The following is a 10,393-nucleotide window of genomic DNA, read 5'->3' on the forward strand; positions in this document are numbered from 1 at the left end:
AATCCTACTCCCAGAGGGAGTAGGACTCTCCTGGCGCACCCCTTGTGGCCGGCCAGCCTCGCCCCTCTAGTCCTTTATATACTGAGGTAGAGGCACCCTAGAACACACAAGTTGATCCACGTGATCTATTCCTTAGCCCTGTGCGGTGTCCCCTGCCACCATATTCCTCGATAATACTATAGCGGAGTTTAGGCGAAGCCCTGCTGCTGTAGTTCACCAAGATCGTCACCACGCCGTCGTGCTGACATAACTCTTCCCCGACACTTTGCTGGATCGGAGTTCGGGGATCGTCATCGAGCTGAACGTGTGCTCGAACTCGGAGGTGCCGTAGTTTCGGTGCTTGATCGGTTGGATCGTGAAGACGTACGACTACTTCCTCTACGTCGTGTCATTGCTTCCGCAGTCGGTCTGTGTTGGGTACGTAGACAACACTCTCCCTCTCGTTGCTATGCATCACATGATCTTGCGTGTGCGTAGGAATTTTTTTGAAATTACTACGAAACCCAACAGTGGGCCCCTCGAAGCTCCACCGACGTACTTCTTCCTCCTATATATATCCACGTACCCCTAAACAATTGGGGATGGAGCCAAAAACCTAATTCCATCGCCGCAACTTTTTGTATCCATGAGATCCCATCTTGGGGCCTGTTTTGGAGCTCCGCCGAAGGGGGCATCGATCACGGAGGGCTTCTACATCATCATCCAAGCCCCTCCGATGAAGTGTGAGTAGTTTACTTCAGACTTATGGGTCCATATCTAGTAGCTAGATGGCTTCTTCTCTCTTTTTGGATCTCAATACAATGTTCTCCCCCTCTCTCGTGGAGATCTATTTGATGTAATCTTCTTTTTGCGGTGTGTTTGTTGAGATCGATGAATTATTGGTTTATGCTCAAGTCTATCTATGAATAATATTTGAATCTTCTCTGGATTATTTTATGTATGATTGGTTATCTTTGCAAGTCTCTTCGAACTATCAGTTTGGTTTGGCCTACTAGATTGGTTGTTCTTGCCATGGGAGAAGTGCTTAGCTTTGGGTTCGATCTTGCGGTGTCCTTTCCCAGTGACAGAAGGGGCAGCAAGGCACGTATTGTATCGTTGCCATCGAGGATAACAAGATGTTTTTTTATCATATTGCATGAAACTATCCCTCTACATCATGTCATCTTGCTTAAGGCGTTACTCTGTTTTTAACTTAATACTCTAGATGCATGCTGGATAGCGGTCGATGAGTGGAGTAATAGTAGTAGATGCAGAATCGTTTCGGTCTACTTGTCTTGGACGTGATGCCTATATACATGATCATACCTAGATATTCTCATAACTATGCTCAATTCTGTCAATTGCTCAACAGTAATTTGTTCACCCATCGTAGAATACTTATGCTCTTGAGAGAAGCCACTAGTGAAACCTATGGCCCCCGGGTCTCTTTCTCATCATATCAATCTCCATCACTTTATTATTGCTTTGCTTTTACTTTGCTTTTACTTTATTTACTTTGCATCTCTATACCAAAAATACCAAAAATATTATTTATCATCTCTATCAGATCTCACTTTCGTAAGTGACTGTGAAGGGATTGACAACCCCTAAGCGCGTTGGTTGCGTTGAGCTATTGTTTTTGTGTAGGTACGAGGGACTCGAGCGTAGCCTCCTACTGGATTGATACCTTGGTTCTCAAAAACTGAGGGAAATACTTATGCTACTTTGCTGCATCATACCTTCCTCTTCGGGGAAATCCAACGCAGTGCTCAAGAGGTAGCAAGAAGAATTTCTGGCGCCGTTGCCGGGGAGTCTGCGCAAAAGTCAACATACCAAGTACCCATCACAATCCCTATCTCCTGCATTACATTATTTGCCATTTGCCTCTCGTTTTCCTCTCCCCCACTTCACCCTTGCCATTTTATTCGCCCTCTCTCTTCCTCCCTCTCTCTCTATTTGCCTCTTTTGCCCGTTTGCTCTTTGTTTGCTCGTGTGTTAGTTTGTTTTCTTGTTTGTCGTGATGGCTCTACCTAGATTTGGTGATCTTCATCTTAAAAGGTTAGAGGGGATCAAAAACAACGTCAGGAGGTTTATTGTTTTGCAATTTGAGCATAATAATTTCTTTAGAAATGAGCTTAAGGAACAAAAAAGTTTCATGAATTATATGAATAAAGAGCTCGATGACATGTCTAAAGAATTTGATGGTATAAGATCCCAAATTGCCCATCTTGAAAAATTAACTGCTGAAATTTCGGATATGCAAGCTACCTTAGTCAATAAGATGGCCGCTAAACCGGATTCCTATGAAAATAATGATGAAGATCTAAAAGTTATTGATGTGTCCCCTATTAAATCTTTGTTTTGCAATATGAACCTTGATAATGATGGGACTGAATATGATCCACCTTTACCTAGAAGGCGTTCTAAGAATTCGGAATTTGTTGATCTTGATGCTAAATTTGATAAAAGTGGGATTGAAGAAATTAAAACCCTAGATGTTGCTAAACCCACTATTATGGATTTCAAGGAATTTAACTATGAAAATTTCTCTTTGATTGATTGTATTTCCTTGTTGCAATCCGTGCTAAAATCTCCTCACGCTTATAGTCAAAATAAAGCGTTTACTAAACATATCGTTGATGCCTTGATGCAATCTTATGAAGAAAAACTTGAATTGGAAGTTTCTATCCCTAGAAAACTTTATGATGAGTGGGAACCAACTATTAAAATTAAAATAAAAAATTATGAGTTTTATGCTTTGTGTGATTTGGGTGCTAGTGTCTCTACTATTCCCAAAACTTTGTGTGATTTACTAGATTTTCGTGATTTTGATGATTGCCTCTAAACTTGCATCTTGCGGATTCCACTATTAAGAAACCTATGGGAAGAATTAATGATGTTCTTATTGTTGATAATAGAAATTATGTGCCCGTAGATTTTATCGTTCTTGATATAGATTGCAATCCTTCTTGCCCTATTATTCTCGGTCGACCTTTCCTTAGAACGGTTGGTGCAATTATTGATATGAAGGAAGGGAATATTAGATTTCAATTTCCATTAAAAAAGGGCATGGAACACTTCCCTAGAAATAATAAAATTACCATATGAATCTATCATGAGAGCCACTTATGGATTGCCTACCAAAGATGGCAATACCTAGATCTATTCTTGCTTGTTATGCCTAGCTAGGGGCGTTAAACGATAGCGCTTGTTGGGAGGCAACCTAATTTTATTTTTATTCCTTTATTTTTTTCTCCTGTTTAGTAATAAATAAATTATCTAGCCTCTGTTTTGGTTGTGTTTTTGTGTTTAATTAGTGTTTGTGCCAAGTAGAACCGTTGGGAAGACTTGGGGAAAGTCTTGTTGAACTTGCTGTAAAAAACAGAAACTTTAGCGCTCACGAGAACTGCTGTCATTTTTATTTGGAAAGTGATATTTAGTTAATTATTTTTTAAGATGATTAATATATAAATTCCTCACGTCCAGAAATTTATTTTAGAATTTTTGGGGTTCCAGATCTTGCGCTAGCTACAGATTACTACAGACTGTTCTGTTTTTGACAGATTCTGTTTTTCGTGTGTTGTTTGCTTATTTTGATGAATCTATGGCTAGTAAAATAGTTTATAATCCATAGAGAAGCTGGAATACAGTAGGTATAACACCCATATAGATAAGGAATGAGTTAATTACAGTACCTTGAAGTGGTCTTTTGTTTTCTTTCGCTAACGGAGCTCACGAGTTTTCTACTTTATGTTTTGTGTTGTGAAGTTTTCAAGTTTTGGGTAAAGATTTGATGGATTATGGAACAAGGAGTGGCAAGAGCCTAAGATTGGGGATGCCCATGGCACCCCCAAGATAATCTAAGGACACCTAAAATCCAAAGCTTGGGGATGTCCCGGAAGGCATCCCCTTTTTCGTCTACTTCTATCGGTAACTTTTTACTTGGAGCTATATTTTTATTCACCACATGATATGTCTTTTCCTTGGAGCGTCTTTTATGATTTGAGTCTTTGCTTGTTAGTTTACCACAATCATCCTTGCTGTACACACCTTTTGAGAGAGCCATACATGGTTTGAAATTTGATAGAATACTCTATGTACTTCACTTATATCTTTTGAGCTTTATAGTTTTGCTCTAGTGCTTCACTTATATCTTTTAGAGCACGGTGGTGGATTTGTTTTATAGAAACTATTGATCTCTCATGCTTCACTTAGATTATTTTGAGAGTCTTAATAGCATGGTAATTTGCTTAAAATCCTAATATGCTTGGTATGCAAGATTAATAATAAAACTTTCGTATGAGTGTGTTGAATACTAAGAAGAAATTGATGCTTGATAATTGTTTTGAGATATGAGGATGGTGATATTAGAGTCATGCTAGTTGAGTAGTTGTGAATTTGAGAAATGCTTGTGTTAAAGTTTGTGATTCCCGTAGCATGCACGTATGGTGAAACGTTATGTGATGAAGTCAGATCATGATTTATTTATTGATTGTCTTCCTTATGAGTGGCGGTCGGGGACGAGCGATGGTCTTTTCCTACCAATCTATCCCCCTAGGAGCATGCGCGTAATACTTTGCTTTGATAACTTCTAGATTTTTGCAATAAGTATATGAGTTCTTTATGACTAATGTTGAGTCCATGGATTATACGCCCTTTCCTTCCTTCCACCATTGCTAGCCTCTCTAATACCGCACAGTTTTCGCCGGTATCATACACCCACCAAATACCTTCCTCAAAACAGCCACCATACCTACCTATCATGGCATTTCCATATAGCCATTCCGAGATATATTTCCATGCAACTTTCCACCGTTCCGTTCATTATGACACACTCCATCATTGTCATATTGCTAGCATGATCATGTAGTTGACATCGTATTTGTGGCAAAACCACCGTTCATAATTCTTTCATACATGTCACTCTTGATTCATTGCACATCCCGGTACACCGCCGGAGGCATTCATATAGAGTCATATTTTGTTCTAAGAATCGAGTTGTAAGTAAATAAAAGTGTGATGATCATCATTATTAGAGCATTGTCCCAGTGAGGAAAGGATGATGGAGACTATGATTCCCCCACAAGTCGGGATGAGACTCCGGACGAAAAAATATATAAAAAAAGAGGCCAAAAAAAAGAGAAAGGCCCAAATAAAAAAATATGAGAGAAAAAGAGAGAAGGGACAATGTTACTATCCTTTTACCACACTTGTGCTTTGTAACACCCACGATGCGGCTATATCTCCCACGTGTCGGAGCACGACTTAGAGGCATAACCGCATTGTAGGCAATGTCACAAGAGGGGTAATCTTTACACATCCCATGTACTGAATAAGGAAAGAGGTACATATTTGGCTTACACTCTCCACGCCACACAATAGCATATATATCATTAAAATCATCCAGATACAATCAAGGTCCGACTACGGAACCAAAATAAAGACAACCCCAAATGCATAATGTCCCCAATCGCCCCAACTGGGCTCCACTACAGATCGTCTAGAAAGGAAATGTAGTATCGTCCTGAGTCCTCATCGAACTCCCATTGGAGCTCAGTCGCATCTCCTGGAACGACATCATCGGTTCCTGCATCTGGTTTTGGAAGTAATCTGTGAGTCACGGGGACTCAGCAATCCCACACCCTCATGATTAAGACTATTTAAGCTTATAGGTAGGGAAAAAGGTATGAGGTGGAGCTGCAGCAAGCACTAGCATATATGGTGGCTAACATACGCAAATGAGAGCGAGAAGAGAAGGCAAGGCACGGTCGAGAAACTATGATCAAGAAGTGATCCTAGAACAACCTACGTTCAAGCATAACACGAGACCGTGTTATCTTCCCGGACTCCGCCGAAAAGAGACCTTCACGGCTACACACGCTGTTGATTCATTTTAATTAAGATTAAGCTTCAGGTTTTCTACAACCGGACATTAACAAATCCCATCTTCCCATAACCGCGGGCACGGCTTTCGAAAGTTCAAATCCCTGCAGGGGTGTCCCAACTTAGCCCATCACAAGCTCTCACAGTCAACGAAGGATATTCCTTCTCCCAGGACGGCCCGATCAGACTCGGAATCCCGGTTAAAAGACATCTCGACAATGGTAAAACTAAACTAGCAAAGCCACCCGAATGTGCCGACAAAATCCCGATAGGAGCTGCACATATCTCGTTCTCAGGGCACACCGGATTGTCCAAACTTCCGGTAGGCCATCCCAGAGTTGCCCCTGGTGGCCACTGGCGGTTGACAAGTTGTACCAACACTCAGAGGAGCACTGGCCCAGGGTTTTAAAATAAAGATGACCCATGAGTCCGCGGAACCTAAGGGGAAAAAAGGTTAGGTGGCGAATGGTAAAACCAAGGTTGGGCCTTGCTGGAGGAGTTTTATTCAAGGCGAACTGTCAAGGGGTTCCCATTATAACCCAACCGTGTAAGGAACGCAAAATCAAGGAACATAACACTGGTATGACGGAAACTAGGGCGGCAAGAGTGGAACAAAACACCAGGCATAAGGCCAAGCCTTCCACCCTTTACCAAGTGTATAGATGCATTAAAGTAGACAAGATATAATAGTGATATCCCAACAATAAACATGTTCCAACAAGGAAAAAACTCCAATCTTCACCTGCAACTAGCAACACTATAAGAGGGGCTGAGCAAAGCGGTAACATAGCCAAACAACGGTTTGCTAGGACAAGGTGGGTTAGAGGTTTGACATGGCAATATGGGAGGCAGGATAAAGCAAGTGGTAGGTATCATAGCATAGGCATAGCAATAGAACAAGCATCTAGCAAGCAAAGATAGAAGTGATTTCGAGGGTATGGTCATCTTGCCTGCAAAGTTCTCCGAGTTGACGTTAGCTTGATCCTCGTAAGCGTACTCAACTGGTTCCTCGATCACGTACTCGTCTCCCAGCTCTACCCAACGCAAGAACACAAACAAAGGGAACCATAATCAACCATGGTGCAATGCACAAACAACATGATGCAAAACATGGCATGATATGCGGGACGTGATATACAATGCATATGCATGCTTCGGAAAGGAAAGATTGAACCTAGCCTCAACTTAGAAAACCAAGAGTGCCGCTGGAAAGATGAGCTGATTTCGGTCGAAATCGATACAAAGATCACCGGAATCGGATGCACGGTTTACAAATGGCAAGCAAAACAATAATGGCACAAAGCTGCGATTAACAGCAAGAGGCCATCTAAATGCATCAAGAACAACAACCTACTGCACTCTAACATAACAACAAAACACATGGCAGTGATCCACTCAAGATTATTAACAAAAGATGAAAACTGAGCTATGGCTAAATCACACAATAGCAGGTTCAAACAAGCATGGAAAAAGTGCAAAAGATAATAGGTTACAGACTTAGTGAAAATAACATGTCAGGAATTAACATCAGGAAGCAATGTTTAGAGTAAGATAACAACATGCTACAGGAACATATCATGGCAAAGCAAGGCATGGATGAAGCTACTCAAAGCATATAACAAAAGTCCCTTACTGACCATAAGCCAAAAGGGATCAGAAAATACAATGGCAACCATGTAAACATAACAAGTTTCGTTAACAGATTCAGACTTGGCAGAAAACTGGAACATGGCAAAACCGATTTACGTAGGCATGTTTGCGAGCTCGATGCACTCACCACAAGGCATTGCATGACAAACTAAGCATACACCCAGCAAGTAGACATGATGAATAAGCTAACCATGGCAAGAACACTCTCATAGCATGCATGGATCAACTACAACAACCTCGGCAAAATTGAATAACATGTAAACAATCTGCCAGGAACATTTTATAGCAAAAGTAGAGCAAGACTGAGTCATGCTAGGGTGCTCCATAATTGCAAGCAAAGACATGGATGGATAGAGCATAACAATATCTCAAAATCACCCTTACTGAACATCCTCAAAAGAGTCATAGATCACTCTGTAGCAACAAGAATACATGGCATAAAAATATTATCAGGGCAATGACTTAGAAGAATTCCAAGTCCCTGAAATCAACAACATTACGAGAGCTACTTTGCATGCTTGTGCTAGTCACCACGAAGATCACAAAAATACATGGCATACACCCCTATAAAGATGGCATGGCATACTTCAAAACACATGTAGGGCTCAAGTTCATAGGAGGCACACATTAAACATGGAAAAAATGACAAATGTCCAAATTCTGATAAGAATCTGAAACTAACATCACATAGCACTCTTGCAACAGCATTTAGGGCATCAAGATGAACTCAAATGAACATGGTGCAATGGAATGAAATGGCGCACACATCGAGACGAACAATTTGATATGCTACACGTCCAAAACGGAGCCATGAATGCAAAGTTATGATGCGATGAAAAATGCTAAAAATACTGAAAACTTAGAGAAGAAATTAGGTCAACCCTAATATTTTCAGATCTGGATTGGGCATGGTCTCCGAGGTGGCTCAAGCTCTCGCCGGAACAGTGGCAAGGAAGAGGCCGGCCGGGGCTCGCCGGACTTGGGGCGTCGGAGGGCGGCTTCGGCGGTGAGCTGGCGGCGGCGGGTTCGAGAGGTGACCGGGGCGGCAAGGGGGCGCCGGCGCTGGTGACTGGAGGCGTGCGGCGGCGGCCGGCGGCCGGCGCCGGTGGAGGCGAGCGGCGGCGAGGCGGAAGGCGGCGGCGCGCGCGGGCGATGTCGGGCAGGCGGCGGGGCGGATCGGGCCACGGGGGCCGCGATTGGGCCCGGCGGGCCTCGACGATGTGGGGCGCAGCGGCGCCACGTGGCGGGCGGTGGTTGGACGGGGGGAGCGGGGCGGACGTGTCCGGCCCGATCGGACGCGTCCGACGGTGGGAGGAGGAAGGAGACTAGGTTTAGGGTGGAAATGGTCCGGGATTTTTGGGGGAGATGTCTATTTATACATAGGAGGAGCTAGGAGGCTCCAAATTGAGCACGGTTTTTGGCCACGCGATCGTGATCGAACGACCAAGATGATGGAGGGGGTTTAGCTGCGCTTTGGGCCACTTTGGAGAGGTGTTGGGCTGCAACACACACGAGGCCTGCATGGTTCCTCGGTTAACCGTTGGAGTATCAAACGAAGTCCAAATGGCACGAAACTTGACAGGCGGTCTACGGGTAGTAAACCTAGGCCGCTTGGCAAGTCTCGGTCCAATCCGAGAACGTTTAACATACACACACGAAAAGAGGCAAAAGGGGACACCGGAGGACATAGGAGCGCCGGAATGCAAAATGGACAACGGGGAAAAAGCTCAGATGCATGAAACGGACACGTATGCAAATGCGATGCACATGATGACATGATATGAGATGCATGACAAAGACAAAAGCGACACGGAGACAAAACCCAACAACGAGGAATATCATAACTTAGTGCCGAAAATGGCAAGAGTTGGAATACAAATATGGCAGGTTACATATGGGGCGTTACAACACTCCACCACTACAAAAGGATCTCGTCCCGAGATCTAGGACTGGAAAACTACGGGTATTCGGAACGGTGGTGGTCCTCTCGTTCCCAGGTGGCTTCACGGTCGGAATGATGTGACCACTTCACTTTCAGGAATTTGATAGACTTGTTACGAGTCTTACGCTCAGTTTCTTCAAGAATAGAAACGGGGTGCTCATGATAAGAGAAGTCTTCTTAGAGATCAATCTCTGCAAAGTTGATGGTGCGGTCAGGAGTCTTGAAACACTTGCGAAGCTGAGACATGTGAAACACGTCGTGCACATTTGCAAAGTTGGATGGAAGCTCAAGTTGATAGGCGAGATCGCCTCTTTTGCCAATGATCTTGAAAGGACCCACGTATCTAGGGGCAAGCTTCCCTTTGATACCGAAGCGACGAGTACCTTTCATTAGAGAGACGCGGAGGTAGACATGGTCTCCGATCTCGAAAGCCAAGTCACGATGCTTGCTATCATAGTAACTCTTCTGGCGTGATTGCGCGGATTTGAGATTTTCACGAATGACTTTGCACATTTCTTCAGCCTCTGTGATCAAGTCATTTTCAAGAAGTTGGCGTTCACCAGTCTCTGACCAGTTAAGAGGAGTACGACACTTTCCTCCATAGAGAATCTCGAATGGGGCCTTGCCCGAACTCGCTTGGAAGCTGTTGTTGTAGGAGAACTCGGCATATGGAAGACAATCTTCCCACTTCATACTGAAAGAAATGACACATGCCCTGAGCATATCTTCACGAATTTGATTGACTCGCTCGACTTGGCCACTAGTTTGAGGATGAAAAGCTGTGCTGAAGCGAATGTTGGTGCCCATGGCCTTCTGAAATGAATCCCAGAACTTAGAGGTGAAGATGCTACCACGATCTGAAGATAACAACTGCAGAATGCCGCATAGCGAGATAATCCTGGAGGTATATAGCTCTGCCAACTGAGCTACTGTTATAGA

This window comes from Triticum dicoccoides, chromosome 2A (assembly GCF_002162155.2).
Source record: "Triticum dicoccoides isolate Atlit2015 ecotype Zavitan chromosome 2A, WEW_v2.0, whole genome shotgun sequence".
NCBI classification, from domain to species: Eukaryota; Viridiplantae; Streptophyta; class Magnoliopsida; order Poales; family Poaceae; genus Triticum; species Triticum dicoccoides.